The sequence below is a fragment of the Lycium barbarum genome, chromosome 5, assembly GCF_019175385.1.
Source record: "Lycium barbarum isolate Lr01 chromosome 5, ASM1917538v2, whole genome shotgun sequence".
In the NCBI taxonomy this organism is placed as follows: Eukaryota; Viridiplantae; Streptophyta; class Magnoliopsida; order Solanales; family Solanaceae; genus Lycium; species Lycium barbarum.
In genome coordinates, this window is record NC_083341.1 from 111,017,691 (window position 1) to 111,039,659 (window position 21,969).

The 21,969-nt window shown below is 36.0% G+C and overlaps 2 pseudogenes; one reads left to right on the forward strand and one right to left on the reverse strand.

Annotated features, from left to right (window-relative positions):
* Window positions 1-321: 321 nt before the first annotated feature.
* The window catches only part of LOC132641134 (protein DETOXIFICATION 29-like), a 28,796-nt pseudogene continuing 7,148 nt past the window's right edge, over window positions 322-21,969 (forward strand).
* On the reverse strand, window positions 19,509-19,749 carry LOC132643131 (small nucleolar RNA U3; annotated as a pseudogene).

The following is a 21,969-nucleotide window of genomic DNA, read 5'->3' on the forward strand; positions in this document are numbered from 1 at the left end:
CTTTTGTGAGCTTGCAGAAAAACTGATATTTGGGGAAATAGCATCGGTTGCAGAAAAGCTGAAATTTGGAGAATAACATTGGCAAACTATGTGCCAACACCCGCGTAATACAAAGTATGCAAGTGTAGGTTATTAAAAATGATTAATGTAAAGTAACTGTAGGTGACTTTTTAGTTGTCGAATTATTATTTCAATAATTTAATGGGCAAAGAGTAGGAAAAAGTTACCTATTTTATTTTCAATAGTAATTTTAGGCCCGGACTTAGTACGGGCTAAATGACACTAGTAGTACAAGTATTCATGCAATTACTCATCCCTAGGCATATATCCCCCATACAACAATCAAACTCTGTTTTGTTGTCCAATGGAAGAACACACCTCTAAGCAGCCCCTTCTTTCACCTACAGAAATCTGCACAGACCAAGATAGTACTACTGATAATTTATCACATACTACTGATAATTTATCACATACTTATTTTGTTGCTGGTGCAGATGATATTCCCCCAATCACTGGAATCCAAGATTTCTTCAGAGAGTTGACTATTGAATCTAAAAAACTATGGTACCTTGCTGGTCCAGCTATTTTCACCTCACTTTGTAGGTACTCTCTTGGTGCTGTCACTCAAACATTTGCTGGACATGTTGGGACTCTTGAGCTTGCTGCTGTTTCTGTTGAAAAACTCAGTCATCGCCGGTTTCTCTTTTGGTGTCATGGTAATTATAAACTGGATTATTGTCTCATCTTCTTTCTTTCTTTCTTTCTTTTCCGCTACATGGTTTATAAACTGGGCAACAATGACTATGAGATTATTGAGAACTAGTTACTGCAATCTTTATTACATCTCTTAATTATTAGAATGTTTTTTTCACATTAAAATAGGAGTGTTGGAAAAGAGAATTGCTTGAGAGGCTGAGATTGACAATAAATTTCATCTCTCTCTGGATCTCACAGAGTTTATCTTGTTAGGTATCCCATCAATTGAGGAAATGAGTTGTTACATGGATAATTTTTACCTCACGAGGCTAAACTTTCGGATTGAGTAATTAGGTCAGGTCATTTCTTCACTATAGTATCATAGACCCATTCAAATTCTTAATTTACCCATTATTGGATCGTGTTATATATATATATATATATATATATATATATATATACACGTACATTCTGTGTTTGATATTCGTTAAGAGTTGTTTCCTAGATTGGGCAAATCCGTACCTCATGAACTAGTTTTTAGTGTTGAGACGGGCTCCATTGTCCATTTTCTAACATTTCCAAAGCTGAATTGCACGTACACTTCAGCTAGAGCAAAATCATATGGGTATTTAGTGTTTAATCTCAACAATATTTTCCATCAGAACCCCAAATCGATATGTCAGAACAACCATGTTCTTGATTTAATTATGAATATTTCGATCTTTGTTGAAATTTGAATTAACGGTCATTTTTTTCTTGTTTTGTTTGGAAAGTTGGGAATGGGAAGTGCACTAGAAACACTATGTGGACAAGCGTTTGGAGCAGGACAAATTGACATGCTAGGAGTATACTTGCAAAGGTCATGGGTTATTCTCAATTCCACAGCAGTAATTCTTATGTTACTTTACATTTTTGCGGCGCAAGTTCTAAGGTTGATCGGACAAACAGAGGACATATCACGGGAAGCAGGGGAAATGGCTTTGTATATGCTTCCTCAATTATTTGCATATGCCATGAATTTTCCAATAGCTAAGTTCTTGCAGGTATAAGGCGAATTCACAATTTAAATTTAATATTACCGTTATGCGTTTCAGAATTTAATACTATTTGTTAAAATCTAAGTGATTTTTCACCTACATATCTATGCTTCGTGTCAAAAAAAACTTGATTGCAGTCACAGAGCAAGATTGTGGTGATGGCATGGATTGCAGCAATAGCTTTGGTTCTACATACAATTTTCAGCTGGTTGTTTATGCTAAAACTTGGGTGGGGACTCGTAGGCGCAGCAGTGGTGCTGAACTCATCGTGGTGGTTCATAGTGGTGGCGCAGATGCTATATATATTTAGCGGGACTTGTGGACAAGCATGGTCTGGTTTCTCATGGAAGGCTTTCCATAATCTGTGGGACTTTGTTAGGTTATCTCTTGCCTCTGCTGTGATGCTCTGGTTAGTAATCCACCTTTCAGTTTCTCTGTTTTGTTGTGGCACACTTAAAAGGATTTCTCCTTATTCTTGGACATTATAAAGAATTTTTATATTGGCCCAATACTTAGATAAACACCTTAATTGGACCTCAGTTGACAGCTAAATATCTCAACTTGATTTAAGTTGGCCCCATACACACTCTAATCTGGCGGACCTCATGTGTGTGCTACAAGCGCCAGTGACGTGGCAAAAAACAATAACAAAGTGACATGTGTACCCTTGATTCTACCCCTTCTTAATTCAAAACTCTTCCCCAAAACCATAATTTGATAAATTTTTCTCTTTCAAAAGTTAACTAATGCATTTCTCAAGTTCTTTATCCTTATAGGGAGATAAAACAATAGTGAAGTATTGATTACACACAAAAATAAAGAATAAAACTGGTTTTTCTTCACAATTAGGTCTTGCAATTTTCGAAGTTTTAGGTATTATTATTAATTTCAGAAGTGTTCTAGAATTGTTTTAAGCTAAGAACGAAGAATTGTTGTTGGGATGAGGCAAGTTTTCGATAGGTAATAATTGAAACCTCTATTGTTGTAGTCGGAACTCTTGGGATCTATTCAGATCTACAATTAATAATAACAACAACAAATCCAATGTAATCCCATAAGTGGAGTCTGGGGAAGATAGAGTGTATGTAGACCTTACCCCTACCTTAAGAAGGTAGAGAGACTATTTCTGATAGACCTTCGGCTCAAAGAACAATGTAAAGGCAGTAGAACAAGCCAAAGCACCAACAAGATCATAAGATAACCAAGGCTAAAGGAACATCATGTAGTAATATATGTCTAAAAATAATGAAAAACAAAAATAATATTAATACTCTGAGAAAGGAAAAGAAATACGTCTGCCTACCTACTAACCCTCTACTTTAATTCTCGACCTCCACACCCTCATATCAAGGGTCATGTCCTCGGTGAGATGAAGTTGCACCATATCCTGCCTAATCACCCCATCCCAATACTTTTTGGCCTACCTCTATCCCTCCTTAAACCCACTACGACCAACCTCTCACACTTCCTTACCGAGACATCTGCACATCTCCTCTTAACATGCACGAACCATCGCAGCCTCACTTCCTGCATCTTGTCTTCCATGGGGGGCACTCCTGCCTTGTCCAGAATAACTTCATTCCTGATCTTATCTCTCTTGGTATTTTCACATATCCACCTCATCATTGTCATATCTGTCACCTCTCATCTTCTAGACATAAAAGTTTTTGACTGGCAACACCCTGCCCTATATAACATAGTCAGTTTAAGCACCACCCAATAAAATTTATCTTTAAGTTTGGGCTGCACACTCTAATCACACAGAACACTAGATGCGAGCCTTCATTTCATCTATCCCGCTCCAATACGATGTGTGACATCCTCGTCAATCTTCCTATTACCTTGAATTATCGACCCCAAACACTTGAAACTTAGTCTTTTTGGAATGACCTATGTGTCAAACGTCACGTCCTTGTTTTCTTCATGGGTCACGTTACTGAACTTGCACTAAGTATTCAGTTTTGGTCCTGCTCAACTTGAAACCTTTTCACACTAAAATCTGTATCCAAATCTCCAGCCTCGTGTTAACTCTGCCTCGTGTGTCGTCGATCAGTACTATGTCATTGCAAATAACTTGCATCATGTCCCTTGATTGTGTTGCATCAGTACGTTCATTGCCAATGCAAATAAAAACGGATCCCTGGTGCAACCCCATTAGGACTGAGAAGTGATCCTAGTCACCTCCACAATCCTGATCCAGGTCTTAGCACCATCATATATGTCATTGATCACCTTAGTAATATAAGCTACAAGAACACCTCTGCCTCAAAACACCTCAAAAGAACTTCCGTTAGGACATTGTCGTATGTTTTTTCTAAGTCTATGGACACCATATGCTAGTCTCTCTTTCTTTCTATATTACTCCACCAACTTCTTAAGAAGGTGAATGGCTTTTGTAGTCAATCACTCCGTCATGAACCCAAACTGGTTCCCAGATATAGACACACTCCTCCTTACCCTCGCTTCTATTACTCTCTCTGAAACTTTCTTAGTGTGGCTTAGTAACTCGATACCTCCTAAAATTATTGCAGTTCGGGATGTCACCCTTATTCTTGTACAAAGGAATCATTATACTCTACCTCCATTTTTTGGGCATCTTCAACGTCCTAATAATGACATTAAGCAACCCAATAAGCCACCCAAGCTTGCATTGCTCGCGTTTTTCCAAAATTCCACTGAATTTCGTCTGGTCGTCGCTCTTTTCCTATTCATCTTACGCATAGCCCCCTCCACCTCCTCAATCTTTTGCACGCCTACAATATTCAAAATCTCGATGACTATCGGGCTGCTTTAGCTCACCCAACACAATGTTCATCTCCCCCTCTTTGTTCAAGAGTCTATAGAAGTATTGTCTATCATCTACGTCTAATATGTGTCTCATCCGCCAATACTACACCTGTCATGCCCCAACTCGTGGGTCGAGCAGGCACCTACGCTAACCCCCCTAGTGGGCGAACTCTTCCCTTACTTTAGCTTATTTCAAATAAACATGCAGAAAGTTAAGATAAATACATAAGCAGTCTCGATATATAAATACTAAGTAATGTGCGGAAATACAAGACGTAAACCCCAAAGATCTGGTTCGAACCATAATATAAGAGGCACTAACATAAATACAAGTCTGATGGAATACTAAGTCTCAAAACTAAGTAATACTGTCTCAAGAGTGCAAAATGACAGATATAATAAGAAGGAGGCTCCGGACTGCGGATCTGGCAATGATTACCCTGGAATCTCCGGTAGGTAGGCCTCGAGATCACTCGCGATGCTGAGACGTAGATCCAGTGACAAACTTTGCATTTAAAAGAGTACAGCAAAAGTAGTATCAGTATAACACTAGTACTGGTAAGCATCATAGGCTGACAATAATTAGTTTACATATTTAAAAGACAGAAACTAACATGTAGGCAGATAAGAAATCAAGCACACTCAATGAGCAGTCTCAAGTATAAAGTCAGGCCATGAATAAGATCAGTCAAAACATAAGATCCATCAAAAGTGTAATATCAGTTAAGGCACAAGATCAGTGAATGCAAATGAGTGAATATATATAAAATACAATGCACTGGCCAACCTTTCTATAGTGTACATACATGCTAAGGGCAATGCCTCATATCCATGACCTATGGGGACCCGCGAAGTCCGTGTACACCTCGTCCAAGCAAAATACCTCGAGGGTCGAGCATTTTCTCGTTCCGATAAATGACCTCGGATCACGAGCACACATTCCGCTCTAGTAGCAACCTCAGATCACAGACTCTTATCTCTCTTTTACGCTCTCCAGCAAAGACCTCTGAGGCTACACTTTCTCACTTATCATCATATCAAGTCACACATCATATGAAATAAGAATGTATATCACACTGGTAACAACCTTAGATCACGGATTCTCATCTCTCTTTTACGCTCTCCAGCAAAGACCTCGGAGGCTACACTTTCTCACTTTCCACCATATCACGTCACAGTTCATATCACGTGTCATATGAAATAAGAATGTATGTCACGCATGATATCAACATCAACAGTAATCATACCAAAATTACTTGTCATGAAGTACACAACACAATTTCAAGCCTTTTTCACGATCTTTCATTTTTCCGATGATAATTGAGAAGACAAGAGAGAGATGAATCCAACCACAATCACAAATATAGTAAGTATGGCGACAAACCCATAGAACAGTTGACAGAACCAACCTACTTGGATTTCAGCTCTACACCGTGCTCGAAGTCCTATCATGCATTCCCCATCAATGACTAACTTCTACATATGCTTCACTAATCGACGTCTACCATAAGGTAAGCCATAACCTAACTCACAAGCCAAACAGTAGCCACAACCCTCAAGCCAAAGCCTTCCCTTTCGAATAGCTTCCGAACAGTAAAAAATCTAATCTACAATTTAATCTACATTAGATTCCAAGACTAATGATACCCATATTGCCATAATATTATTCGAATCGCAAACAACCTTTAAAAAAGGAAACCTAAGCCCACAAGGGCAAAACGTAAATTTCAAGTTGGAAACGGTTAACCCCAAGCCTAAGAAGTCCAAACACTATTATTAACACAATCTATCCCAACATAGCATCAATTTCATCATTAATCGAAAACCCCCAAATTCCATAACCTAGATTCTTGAAATAAATGCAAGATTTAAGCCTAGGGACTAATTACCCATTGATAAGATGATTAGAAATCAGTAAGAAAATGGATTATAAAAATCATCTTAGGTTCATGACCCATCTTCCCTAATTAGTTCCATAATACTACCATAATAAAATTGGAAAGAGAGTTTAAGGAACTTACCCCAAGAAGAATCACCCAAAAGCTTCCACAAATAGCCCCAAAAATCGCTTCTAGGTCTCAATTTGGTGAATGAAAAGAAATGGTTCAAATTGGGGATTTTAAGAATCTGGAAACAACAATCTTCGCATCTGCGGAATCCGTGCCCGCAGTCGCAATCTCGTATCTTCAGAGAAACTTCCGCAGATGTGGATTCATTAAACAAGTCAGCATCTCATAAATGTGGGACAATATCCGCATGAGCGGTCACACGCCTGCGGAAAAGACCCCACATGTGTGAAACTGCTCGGCGAGGCGATCCTTCGCTTTTTTGAACCAAGCCTCGTGGAAGCGGGCTCGCAGACGCGGCCAAACCACCCAAAAGTGGCACACTAAAAACCAGCAAAAATCTAGTTTTTCACTAACTTCAACCCAAAATCAGACACTCATCCGAGACCTCCCGAATACAAACCATACATGCATTCCAATGTTAAAATATGCTACGAACTCACGCGTGCCCTCAGAATTCTCAACGGAGGTCATAATGACAAAGTCAACCCCCAAAACCCTAAAAATATGTTTCCAACCAAGGAACTAAAACACTCCCGAGTGCCTCAGGAACCGAACTGAAGGGTTACGATATACTTGTTTTGATGATTTGACGAACTTCATTTGACTAATGCCATATGTTATGAGTTTTGACAATGACAAACAAGTGGGTCATCTGGTCCTCTAGGGGAATACTGTCATGTGTTTGTCATCACCAAAAAGGGGGAAATTGAAAAGTTAGGATAACTTATGTTTTGATAATTTGACAAACCTAATATGAGCTATACAATGTGTTATAATGCATGAAAATAACAAGTCTTATTGGAAGGACCAGATGGGCTCATGTGCCCTTACACATGACACCCTGCGGTGTAATTATTCTTATTCAAGGAACCAGATGTGAACTAGATGGAATCAACCACACCACATAAGCTACGGGATATATATATATATATATATATATATATATATATATATATATATATGAAGGGACCAGATGATGAGCTGAATAAGGAACGGATACGCTTTCAGAGGGACCAGATGGGATCAGGCCTCTACAGCTGTAAAAGCTGCTAATACTAATACCGAATGGATAATGCAGCAGCACAGCTGTAGCATGCTAGGGAACAATGTAGTTTCTCTTTCATCTCAACACTTTCTCCTCATATATAAACAACAATACACAAGAGAAACTGTAACACTTTGCAAATAAAAAATCTCCTACATTCAAAGTGCTAGCAGCCACCTCTCAAGGTGCTCTCAAGAACAAAGCTCCAACAAATAGAAGGACATGTTCCTAACCCCTGAATATAACTTGAGTCCTTAGGTTTGTTGAGTCTTTGTCTTGTGTTCTTAATTTGTATTCCTACACGGCTTTCAAGAAGTGTAATAGTAGGACAGATTTACAACCACTCTGAGTCTGTTCACTTAGAGTTAGTCAAGGTTTGCTCGGGTTCTTGGATAGAGTTAGTCAAGTTTTGCTCTTTGCAATAGAGTTTTTATAAAGGTCTTACAATAGAATTTTTATAAGGGTTGAGAGATTAAGAGTTTAAATCCTAAGTAGTAATTTGAAATTACCCGTTTATAGTGAAGTTGGAAATCCTACTAGTGTAGGTCGTAATTTTTAATCCCTTGAGCAAGGAGTTTTCCATGTAAATATCTTGTGTTATTTACCTTATGTCTTTACTTAAGGGAACAAATAGAGAACCTGGTCCTCTACACTGTTTGGTGGACTCGTATTTGTATCAGAACAGGTTCTTTCTAAAAGGCTAACACATAGAAAGGATTCTTCTCTTGGATAGTTCATCAAACCTAGAAGAAGGCAATTTATCATATGACCACCGAGATTTGATGGAAAATACTATGGATGGTTGAAGGCAAGAATGCATGATTTTATCATGGATAAGGATCCTGAGTTGTGGGACATCACTTGTGATGATCCTCATGGTTCTATGAAGATTTATGAGGTTGGGACTGTGACAGATCCAAAAACAAAAAGGAAACATAGTGATGCTGATAGAGAAGCTGTGAAAAAGGAATTTAAAGCAGGAAAATCCTTATTTGTGGTGTTGGATTAGAAGAGTACAAGCACATCTAATCTTGTGAAACTGCAAAAAAGATCTGGGAAGCTCTCCAGATTGCTTATGAGGGAACCAGTCAAATAAAGCAGTCCAAGATTGACATGCTAACCACAGAACATGAACCTCTCAAGATGAAAGATAGTGAGTCTATTCATGATCTGAAGTATCTCACTTAAAGATTTCAAAAGGGGGACCAAAAAAATTATGGTTCCCAGAAAGAAAGCTCCAGTAAAAACCTCAAAGGATATCACTGTTGTCACAAGTATGGGAAGGCTAGGCACTTCATCAAAGAATGCCCTCTCCAAAAGTAGGACTATTACAAGAAAAACTCTGAAAAAATAGCAAAAATGAACCAGATTCATGATATAAAAAAATCAAAAAGAACAATGCAGTTGACAACTTGGCAAAGCAGAATCAGGTTGCCTGGGGAAACCTTTTTAGTAAATCTGAAGATGGAGTTGACCAAGTTGATGCATCAATGATGGCTGTTAACTATGAACCTTCAGAACACGAGTCAATCTGTGCACTCATGGGAAAATCTGATACTGATGATGATAGTGAATAGGATGAGGTAAGTTTTCTTGATGTTCATAAAAACATGACTATTAATCTAACAAAAAATTGATGTCATTAGCAACTGTGCTAATTGATGCATACCACAGGATCATTAAAGAAAAGAATGCGTTCATTGAAGAATTTGGTGTAATAGAGCAAGAAAAGGATGGCTTGGTAAACACTAATGAAGATTTGAAGGAACACCTAGACGTGCTTTCTAGAGAAATCTCTTTGTTAAAAAGTCTAATTAAAAGATGGATGAACACACCCTCTAGAGGAAAGAAAGAAGCTTGTAAGGTTCAACTTGAGCTTGAGAAAGAACTTAACAAGACCAAGATGAATCTTATTGCTGCACTTGAAAGGAAAAAACAACTTCAAGATGATTTAATGAGGGTAAAAACTGATCTGGATAAGTCACTTCAGTGGACCTGGTCCTCAGAGGCAGTCATCTCCATGTACAAGAGCAACATAGGAGGAAGGGAATGTATTGGATTTAAAAAGGCTATATCTCCTTACAATCCCCGTAGCAAGTATGTCACCACATCTGAAAATTGGTTTTGCACTCACTGTGGTCAAATCGACCATTATAAAGATGCATGCAAAGCAAAACTTTAAGTTCTTCAAAAAAATAAGAGGTTTATTGAAAGGAAATCAAGAGATGAGGGACTTGGTCCTCGCAAAAGAAAATTGGGTTTGCCTGAATGGGCAAAAAAAAGTTTGATTCACCCGTTCCTTCACTCTAAGGGATGCAAACTGGTTTGGGTTCCTAAAACAAGTCAGTAATCTAGTTAACAGGCTTAAGTGAGAGGAATCAGTCAAAATAAAACATGAATGGTGGCTGCTTGAAGCATATAACTGCAAGAATGAATGATTTTTTCTCACTCAAGGCCTATCAAGGAGAGAGTATGTCGTTTGAAAATTAAAAGCATGGGTCTATGCTTGGCACTGGAAAAACTAGCAAGACGTTCTTCCTTGCAACTGAGAACATGTATTATGTGTTTTGATGAGAAGCACAACTTGTGAAGTGGTCCTCATATCTGTGGGATCTAACATATCCCTGTGTTCTCAATAATGGTGGAAATTAAGGCACAGACTAATAGGTTATATAAGTCTTTATCCTTGATTGAAAATAAGATCGTGGAGGACATGATGCTTGAGATACCAAACATCAATTTCTCAGATCACAAAGTCTGTGTTACTTGCATATAAAAGAAGGATGTGCGTAATTGATAACAACTTGGAAGATAAAAATTCACAGGATGATGAAGATGGTGAAGAATCTAGATTTCTTATCACTCCTCATGAAGCTGAACATCTAGTGGTTGGAGTTGTATTAGATGTATATAAGTCTAGGAGAAACAAATACAGAACACGGTTCTTATAGTTAAAAGTTATTGAAACCAGGTGGGTAATCTACAACAAGGATCGTGGCAAGGCTCGTGGGTACCCCCCCCCCCCCCCACTTTTTGAAAATGCTGATTGAAACGGTGGGTGTGCTTTACTGAAGAAAAGGTTGAGATGTGTGAAGCTTGGCTAAGAAAGGGACTAGGTAGAAGGCTTCTCCTCAAAGCTATGTGCAGGCGACTTTTACAAATCAATTGATGTTGGGTCTGATCAAATTTCTATGAACGGGCTCCTTGCAATTAATCCCACATGTTTTGGCTATGATTGGAGAACAGGTATATGCTTGAAAAGGGCTTTTATTTGACATCTAACTCAATTCTATACTAAACGTGCACGGCTAAGTGATATTGCATATTTCAGAGACTATGCTCCTTTTCAAAAATTATGGTCAAGGAACCTAGTTCTTTGATTCAGGTTAGTATCTTCAACTATGCACTATGTGTTTAAAAACTGCTAGAGTGCCATATTATTATGACCTTTCCCGCCCAATCTTGAAAATAATTAATATGGAATCCCTTTATAGTCAGACCTCCTATCCACGTGTCACACTACTTCAATTCATAAAGAAACAACTTTTTACTTTCCAAACCCACTTATCTCTCTCTCTCTCTCAAGGTAGAAACTGGACACATTTCTATTCCCTTTGTTGATTTTGAGTATCAAAGCCTTACCTCTGATCATTTCCTTGCTAAAATTCTGGCATGTCTGAGCTCAAATCCTCTGCACCTCACCCATCTAGCCCAAATGCTTGTGATTCACCTTCGAAAATGCCAACTCCTTCTGAAACAATCCTTGCAATGTCACCCTCTAAGTATCCATCCTTCCCCGACCCAAACACTCTCTCGTTACCATCATTACCTACCAGTTCTGATCCCGCACGTCAATGAAAAAGTCAGAGACCAAAATGATTTGTACCTGAACCTCAGTACTCAAATGTTAAAAAAAACCCGATTTTAGACGATGATGGTCAAATTGCATTGTTATTGAAATCTTCCTGCAAATAAATTGAACTTAAAGCTAAGAAAGGACATGTTGAAACCCCAAGTCAGTGCTTAAACTATGGAGTAGATGACATGATTGAAGTGGCCAATAAGGCCATTGAACCCGGTGCTTTCGATGTTAGAACAGAGAACCTTGAAAAAGTGACAGTAGAGGCTGCAAAGAAGGAGACTGTCTACGCATTAGGTAACTCTGTCTCTCAAAATAAGAAAGTCGATAGTGAATCTGACAAAGGACAATCTGAGTCCTCTGTCGATCACTTCTTTGAGGAAAATCTGGTTGAAGGAAAAACGGATAGGTCTAAGATCTTAGCTAGTGAAGAGGAAGAAATTGTTACAAATTTTCTGTTGGCTGTTGAAATGTTGAAGAAAGAGGGAAATATTGAGGGTTCTGGGGAAAACATTGAGGGACATGGTTCCTCCGTCCAACAGGAAAGAAATTCTCCTGTGTTAGAAAATGCTTCAATATCAAACGAAGGATTAGGTTACCATCATGTGCCTAAAATTACTGTACCTCTAGGAAAGATCTTTGAAAGAAGGGAATCAGTTGTGTTCAATCAACTTGATAGAGACACTGATGAGGATTTACAGAAAGGATGATGAGGATGAGCCTGTAAGCATAAGGTTCAAACGAAATACAAGGTCATGTTGAAAGGAAGAAATGAATGCTAAAACATGAATCTAGACAGGGACGAATTACCAGGAGAAAAGCTAAAGCACAAATGGATACGAATTTGAAAAATAGCCAATAGAAACATATGTTAAGAAAAAAGGGATAAACCAGTGAGAAAGACTAAGGGATTAGTGGATGAGATGAAAGTATCACCAATTAAAGAGGCAGACTGTGTGAAAAATGTGAGAGTAAAGGAGGGAGAAGCAGAAGAGAATGAATCACACTTTTGAGAAAAATTTAAAGAAAACAAAACAGAGAGAAGTTGAATCAAGAAATATAGTAGATGAGGAAACAGAGCCCTGGGAAGGGGGACCAGATACTGAGAATCAGATCTCTTAGCAAAAGAAACGAACTCGTTCCCAAAATAAGAAATCTGCAGGTGGCAAAGAGGAACCTGGTTCCTCATCCAAGCGACAAAAGGTGGAATGGACAGACTCAGAAAGAAAGGAAATTCTAAAAACCCAAAAGGTGTTGACAGGTAAAGTCTTTGATCCAGAAGTTGCTGGCAAACCTGGAATGAAAGAGCTGGTTGAAATAGTTGAATTCCAAAGATCGACACATCTCTTTAAACCCCCAGTTCTAGAATTCTTTAAGGATGAAGTATTTGAATTCTATGCCAACTTGCTCATTTTTATGGCTCCCTACTGCTATCTGTAAATGGAGTTGAATTCACACTTGATGAACATATTATTGGGGAGATCTTGCAAGTTCCACCTGATGGGTTAAATTTTGATGGGTTAAACTCAGTCAAGACTAACACTGTATCACTTCATTTCTTGAATATTATTAAACTCAGTCAAGACTAACACTGTATCACCTCATTTCTTGAATATTATCGCTAAACGAGAAGGATCCATAGATGGAGAAAGAGTCTTTAAAAAGCAACTTTAGTCTAAATACCAATTGCTCTTTGAATTGGTTAACAAAGTCATTTTTCCCCGCTCAGAAAGAAGAACTATGGCTGCCATTCCTGACATATTCCTGATTGAAGCTTTAGCCAGCTTCACTCCTGTCAAGCTGCCTTCCCTTATGATCGAGCACATGATCAAAGTGGCTACAATCATGGATGGTAGACATAAGCTACTATATGGATTCCTTCTTACCAGAATCTTCGAGTACTTCAAGATACAAGCTGGTAAAGGGACCTTGGGTACAAGAATGCATATGTTCACTGAAGTACTTCAGAGGAGTATAAGTGCGATGCCGGAGCCTAAATGACATAAATTTGCCATAAAAAAACCAAAAGGGGTTTCCCTTTCCACGATAAACCAAAAGGGGTTTATCGTGGAGGGAGCAACGTTTTACGGGAAAAAATCGTCAACCAACGTTTTACAAATAAAGTTTTTTTTTATTATTTGTTTATGAAGATGAGGTACCTTTTGATTTTTCCCTTTTAAAATTTCAGTGAAGCTTTTTTTTTTTTTAATTCAAACATACACCACAAGTCATATAATAATTAACTCAAATAAATATTCTAACTCTAACCTTTCATACAATAATTAATATGTGAACATAAAAACAAATACTAAAAATATAAGTTAAATAAACTTCACACATTTATCTGAATAGTAAATATTAAATTAAATATGTAATTAAACACCACAACACATATTATATATTTTATTATAATAAAGACAACAACATATACTTGGAAGATTACATAAGGAAACAACGATCGTACAACTTAGGAAAAAACATAAAAACCAACAAGCAACGACAACTACTGATTTCTGTTGGGGCAGCGTGCAAGCAAACAGGTCATAACAAGAATCGCTGCCCTGACAGAAATCAGTAGTTGTTGTTGCTTGTTGGTTTTTATGTTTTTTCCTAAGTTGTACGATCGTTGTTTCCTTATGTAATCTTAAGAGAATATGTTGTTGTCTTTATTATAATAAATATATAATATGTCTTGTGGTGTTTAATTACGTAATTAATTTAACATTTACTATTCAGATAATGTGTGACGTTTATTTAACTTATATTTTTACCATTTCTTTTTTATGTTCACATATTAGAAAATGCATTTTTAATTATTGTATGAAAGGTTAGAGTTAGAATATACGTTTGCGTTAATTATTATATGACTTGTGGTATATGTTTGAATTAAAAAAAAAAAAAAGCTTCACTGAAATTTTAAAAGGGAAAAATCAAAAGGTACCTCATCTTCATAAACAAATAATAATTAAAAAAAACTTTATTTTGTAAAACGTTGGGTGACCAAGGTTTCGCAAAATCTGATTTTGTTGACAATTTATTTTTATATTTTCAATTTCGATCTGACAATTTTATTTTTCGTAAAACGTTGCTCCCTCCACGATAAACCCCTTTTGGTTTATCGTGGAAAGGGCAACCCCTTTTGGTTTTTTTGTGGCAAATTTATGCCCATCTAGGCTCTGGACTCGTATGAGTGCATACCAAAGAAGGGAGGTGTTGGAAGCAACTCTGTAATCTCAAATTTGATAGAGGCTTAAGAAAAGGCAAATGAAGAAATTGACAAGCTGTCACTGCATCTAGCCCAAAGGGACACTGAAATTGCCATTCTGAAAGCTGAGCTGCAACAAAGTGCACGAGGAAATGAGGCTTCTGGTTCCTTGAGTGGGTTGAAGGAGGAGAATGTGAAGCTCAAAGCTAGAGTAGTTTCTCTTCAAAAGAAAGTGGATGAACTGACTCAGCAGCTGGTTCATGATCATCGCGTTGCCAATGAGCTCATTGACAAGCTTCTCTCAAAGCTTTAAACGGAATCCTTTCCCGCTCTCCCCCTGCTTTCCAATCCCTTCTCTTAACTTTTCTCATATTCCCATCATTGACCTTCATATCCTTGCTTTTGGGTTGTAATGTTATTGGCACTTTTTTTTTTTAAAAAAAAAATTATGTTGGAAGTAATATGCCTTGTTTTTTATGCTAATTATACATAGGCATTATCTTTCTGTTTATGCAATATTATATAGCCTGCTTGTTTTATTGATGCATATGTTCTGTTGCCTCAGTGGCCATGGGTTAATGTCAGTAACCCTGTTTTGGCATATACTTCGTCTTTTTTAATTGATGCCAAAAGGGGGAAAAATTAATGACTGCCAATGAGTTTGAAGGGTTTGGCCTTTGTTGTTTTTATTGTATGTGCTCTACAAATATTCATGACTGGAAGATGGATTTGATTCTCATGGGGAACAAGTAGGCAATCTGGTCCTCAAGGGAATATAACAATGCGTTTGTCATCATCAAAAAGGGGGAAATTGAAGGGTTACGATATACTTGTTTTGATGATTTGAAAAACTTCATTTGACTAATACCATGTGTTATGAGGTTTTGACAATGACAAACAAGTGGGACATCCAGTCCTCAGGGGGGAATATTGTCATGTATTTGTCATCAACAAGAAGGGGGAAATTGATAAGTTAGGATAACTTATGTTTTGATGATTTGACAAACCTAATATGAGTTGTACAATGTGTTATAATGCATGAAAACAACAAGTCTTATTGGAAGGACCAGATAGGCTCATATGCCCTCACTCATGACATCCTGCGGTGTGATTAATCTTATCCAAGGAACCAGATGTGAACTTGATGCAATCAACTACACCATACAAGCTGCGGGATATGTATATAAAGGGACCAGATGAGGAGCTGAATAGGGACCAGATATGCTTTTAGACGGGCCAGATGGGGAGCTGAATAGGGACCAGATACGCTTTTAGAGGGACTAGATGGGATTAGGTCCCCTAGCCGTTGCTCGACCAACTCTACAGCTGTAAAAGTTGCTGACACTGTACTGAATGGATAGTGCAGCAACACAGCTGTAGCATGCCAGGGAAGAATGCAATGTCTCTTTCATCTCAACACTTGCTCCTCATATATAGATAACATTACACAAGAGAAACCCTAACACTTGCAAATCAAAAATCTCCTACATCTCAAAGTGCTAGCAGCCACCTCTCAAGGTGCTCTCAAGAACAAAGCCCCAACAAACAGAAGGACATGTTCCTAACCACTAATATAACTTGAGTCTTTGTCTTGTGTTCGTAACTTGTATTCCTACACGACTTTCAAGAAGTGTAATGGTAGGACAGATTTGCAACCATTCTGAGTTTGTTCACTTGGCTAGAGTTAGTCAAATGTTTGCTTGGGTTGTTGGCTAGAGCTAGTCAGGCTTTTCTCTTTGCAATAGAGTTATTGTAACGGTCTTACAATAGAGTTGTTGTAAGGGTTGGGGGATTAAGAGTTTAATTCCTAGGTTGCAATAGGTTGTAATATGAAGTTGCTCGTTTATATTGAAGTTGGAAATCCTACTGGTGTAGCTCGTGATTTTTAATTCCTTGAGCCAGGAGTTTTTCACGTAAATATCTTGTGTTATTTACTATTTGCCTTTACTTAAGGAGACAGATAGAGAACCTGGTTCTTTACACTGTTTGGTGGACTCATATATTTTATCATCACCCCACCAAGTTATAAACCACTCTCCGAACCTCATGGAATCGACCAAATTTCCGAAAAGGTTCGTTTATCCAGAAGTCAACTATTGATCACAGGTTTTTCACTTTAAGCCTCTCATTTCGTCAAAACCAATCCCGATCACCTAGGGAACCGCGCTACCCAACCCCACGAGTCAAACACACTCTAACGGAGTTGAGGGGTCAACTGAGGCAAAAAAGTCAAATGTCTAAAAGACCAAATAGGTCGTTACAATGCCATCCTTGTCTTTGATACACTTCACTTGTTCCTGGTCACAAGCCTTTCTCTCTCGACTTGTCTAACTTGTACAGGTTCTTGTCCCGCCTTTGTCCCTAAGTTCTTCATACAGATAGTCAAACTTTACAGTCTTTTCCTCCATAACTACTAACTTCGCCTCCTTCTTTGCCTTCTTATACAGATTGAAAAATCAAAATAAGAAATCGAGTGGGTTTTATTGGGGGGTTGCTACTATTGCTTTGAGAAAATTAAATCTGGAGTTTTAGCGATTGTTTCTTGTTTGATCAAAATCCTTTAATGGTGGATGCAAAATGAATAAGAAGAAGTGTGGGAAAGAGGAGAAATCGTGAGACCAACATAATTTTTATAAAAGGTTGAAGCACAAAATTTAATGGCTGGCGCGCTCAATGTCAAGTGAAAATCAAACATTTTCCAATGTCAGCATCGACTATCCACGAGACCTAGTAAGAAGAGTTGAAATGTCTAGATGGTCAAAATGAAAGTTGGGATTCAGCTATCAGTTGAGGTCAAGTTAAGATTTTTATCTATGTATTCTACCTTTTATATTATTAGCGTAGTATAATATATCATAAAATGTCACTTATCTTGTTTTCTTGGTTAATTACTAACTTCACCAATTATGAGATTCAACTTCAAACATGACCTGAAACTTTTTTTTATACTGTCAGAAGTTAAATTCCTTGGAAAACGACTTCGTGGATATTGCATCTCTAAATAAATGACCTTGAGCCAACTGCAACCTTTTTTAAAAGATAATTCTAATGTATGTTTATGATTTCTTACTTATGCTAAAATTTTACCTCAACTAAAGCTAATTTTTTTTAAGAAATACCCTTCTGAAAGGGAAGCTTACCATATATATATATATATATATATATATATATATATATATATATATATTCTCTCTCTCTCTCTCTCTATATATATATATATATATGCATATATATATTCATATTCTCTATATATATATGTGTGTGTATAATACCAATATATCCGAAAGGCCCTCGACTCAAGAAAAAACATGACAAAAAAGGTCAGATAAGAGTATTATTTGTAGTGAGAGTCGATATGTTAATTTGCATTGGAAATCTTCTGTTTTCATGTTTTTGCAATAGATATGATCCTTGAGAATGACAAGCAATTAAGAACGAAATCAATCTTCCCTTTAACGAAATCAATCTACCTTAAACTCCTTTATATTATTTTGGTTTTTTTACTACACTGGAAGTATATATTCCTCGTTAAAAAGATGGCTTAATGCATATGCGGTCCCCTATTTTAATTTTTTTGTAACAACTATTTAATTCTATTTATTACTAATTAAAAAATAGTATATATAGACTGATTTGTCCTCCCAAAAATCAAGTTATTTTTATTTTTTATTTTATCAATATCTCCTTGAAAAAGTTATTTCCTAGGAATATTAAAATGGAATACCATGAGTTATTCAGTCATTCCCAACAGTTTAGCTTTTTTTCTCTTCTTCAACCATGTTTTGACTTTTTGAAACTAAATTTTGTAGATTTAAAATATAAATGACATATTGCCAACAATTTATGTCATTCTCCATCCTTGTTCATCCGCTTTCATTTTTGCTCCACAAAAAAAGAAAAATGGTAAAGCTTCATTCTTATTCTTTTTCTCCATTGTGATAGCTCAACTATTTGTTTGAGAAAATAAGACAAATTAAAGTGCAAAAAATCTAAAAGGCTTTATTATTATAGATTTGTGTACTTAACGATATGAGCATGAATTAGCTTTCAGCTAGCTTGTGTACTAGTTGTTGTGTCAACAAATAGGTTTAGATGTAGTTCACACAAACCGAGTTCCTTATTGAGTAATGGCGCAACTGAAAATTCAGATTTATTTAATCGGGTATTGAAAGGATTCCTTGTTCTCTCCTCCTTGCACATCGTTACATAGTCATACATTGTAATGTGATTGTAGAAGTGGAATTTGATTTTAGCATTTATAGAATTTGATTTCTCTCCAATGCAAATTTCTTATTGTAGAAGTAAGATTTGATTTTAATATTGTAAACAGGTGAATAACCCGTTATATTCCTTTTAATATTCCTAGGAAACAACTTTTTCAAGAAGATATTGATAAAATAAAATTTAACCAAAAGAACATGATCTTTGGGAGGACTAATCAGTCCATATATACTATTTTTTTTATTAGTATAAAATAGTTGTTACAAAAAAAAAAAATAATAAGGCAGGTAATCGTAATATTACAAACGTGAGAGAAGGTCAGTGAAACGAAGCAAAACATGAGGGAAGGTCTCTGAAAATTTCTCAATAATTAATCACATGAGCCTCCAACACATGGTGAGCCATAAGGTCACCATCAATATGTTACAAAATAACAGAAAATATACTAAGAGGTGATCATTTATGAAACATATAGCAGTTTTTACTAAGGGGCATAATTTAATGAAAATATAGTTTCACGTTTTAAGTTAGTGGTCCATTAAATTTCTGATTAGTGATTACTATGGTTTTCTTGATCTGATTTATTTAGCATCTGATATTAACTAATATGCAACTTCCCAGTAATCAATTTTGTACAATTAATAATTCATGTAAACCGGGCTGAGAACGATCCTCTATGGCTCCATCACCCAGCGGGCAATGGTAGAGCTATTAATCACGCTCTATCTCATGGCCACGGTTCATCCACCAGACTTGGTTTCCTGTCTCCTTAGGACTCAAGGATAAGGTGGTTCGAGCCTATAGAACAGATCCTGTTCAAGTAAGGTCGTTGATATTAACTAATATGCAGCTTGGAGACTTGGTACTTTATGGCGTTGGTCCTCTTCGCTGGTTATTTAAAGAACGCGCAAGTCGCTGTTGATGCCTTGTCTATTTGGTGAGTGTCCAAATTACTCACTTGATGCTTTTTGTCTGCCATATTAAAAAGTTCAGCTCTTTATAATACTATTAATCATTTACCTTAGTGATTTGTCATCATATACATTCAAACCTCTTTATAACAGCATTGTTGGGTCTGAAATTTTTTAGCTGTTATAGAAAATGGCTGTTATACACCTATAACAATATTGACATTTAAATAATACTTCGCTGTTATAGGCAAAAAAGAGGCATAAAATCTAATTTTCATTTTTAATTATCAAATTCTAAGCTTAATCACACTTTGTACAACGAAGGAAAATCGTTTCATAATGAAAATATATATATATTCATATGATAGTTTTTGTCATAAATAGTGTATTAAATGATCAAATATTTGGTCAAAATCTATACACTTATTATTAGTAATCATGAATATTCTATTTTTATAAAGATGATCAATTATTATATTACCAAAAAAAGAAGATAGCTGTTATATGGGGGGTAATTTTACAAAGAGCGTACTGTTATAAAGTTAGGTTGTTGCTGTTATAGGTGAAATGCTATTATAGAGAAGTAAAATATAACATAAAAAATCGGTTCCGAAAAAACTTGACTGTTATAGAGAATTATTGTTATATGCGGGTGCTGTTATAGAGAGACCTGACTTTATATATTTTGATTTTTCTATTGTTTATATTATTATTACTATTCTAGTTTAGTGCTATATTAGACGACAAAGGAAAAATTAAGGTGGCTTGATAAGAATTGTTTGACTGTCCCTCACTTGTCCTTTACTTAATTAGGACTTTGTCTAAAGTAGTTAGAGATAAGATCTAGTTATAGTATAACACAAATGCTCTATCGGTCTAAGAAAGAAATTCTTTTGTTTTAAACTTATGATTTAAAATAAATCATAGATATTTATACATTTATAAATTATCTTATTAAGGTTAAAATAGAAAATTTAAAGTTATATTTTTTCTAGAAATATAAAAATATCAGTTTTGGGGCAAATTACGGAAGAAAGTGTGTCACAAATCGGGACAGAAGGAATACTATAACAATTACCCGGATGGTACCATTTTAATACTCCCTCCGTCCCATTTTAAGTGTTTTAGTTTGACTTGACACAAAGTTTAAGAAATAAAGGGAGACTTTTGAATCTTTTGTCTTTAAATTAAAGATGTGTAAAGTAACATAAAATTATTTGAATCTTGTGGTTATAAACTTATCACGTAAGATATTTGAATTGTCAACTTACTAAATATAAAAAGATATACTTTTTTTGAGACAGACCAAAAAAAAAAAAAAAGACACTTAAATTGAGACTTGGGAAGTAACTAATTAATAAGAAAGGTCATTTTCAGCGAGAAGTCTGTGTTATACTGCTAATAATGTTCAAAACAAACTCTCTCACGGCGAAGAAAACAAACTTTGACACGGCAGAGAGGAGTGGAATCCATCAAGGCCTAATCCTAACTTGTAAATACTCCACCGTTTAGTTGGAATGTCAATATGCAGAGGTTATTGCTCAATTTCTTGCATTAATTATTTCAAAGTACTACTCCTAGAAGTAATACTTGACAAACTGGAAAAAACAAAATCAACTGCAAGAAGATTTCTATGTAAAAACGATTTCGTATAATAATACCTTTCTATAAAGATTCGGAGTCGATTTTTTGTGTTATATTTTACTTTTTTTTTATGACAATTTTTTTACTTATAACGATAACAACCATTTTTATGACAGTACAATATTTATAAAATTATCTTTATATAACAGTTATCTTCTTTTTTTTTGTAATATAATGATTGATCATCTGTGCGGAAATAGAATCTGTAAGATTAACAATAACAGGTCTAGAGATTTTGAGCAAATATTTTGATACTTTAATACAATACTATTTATGATGACGAATATTATATGAATATATATTTTCATCATTAAAAGATTTTCTTTCGTTATATAAAGTGTGATTAAGCTTGAAATTTGATAATAAAAAATGAAAAAATAAATTTTATGCATCTTTTTGGCCTAAAACGACAAAATATTATTTAAATATCAATATTATTATATATGTATAACAGTCATTAATTATAACAACTAAAATATTTCGGACCTAATAATG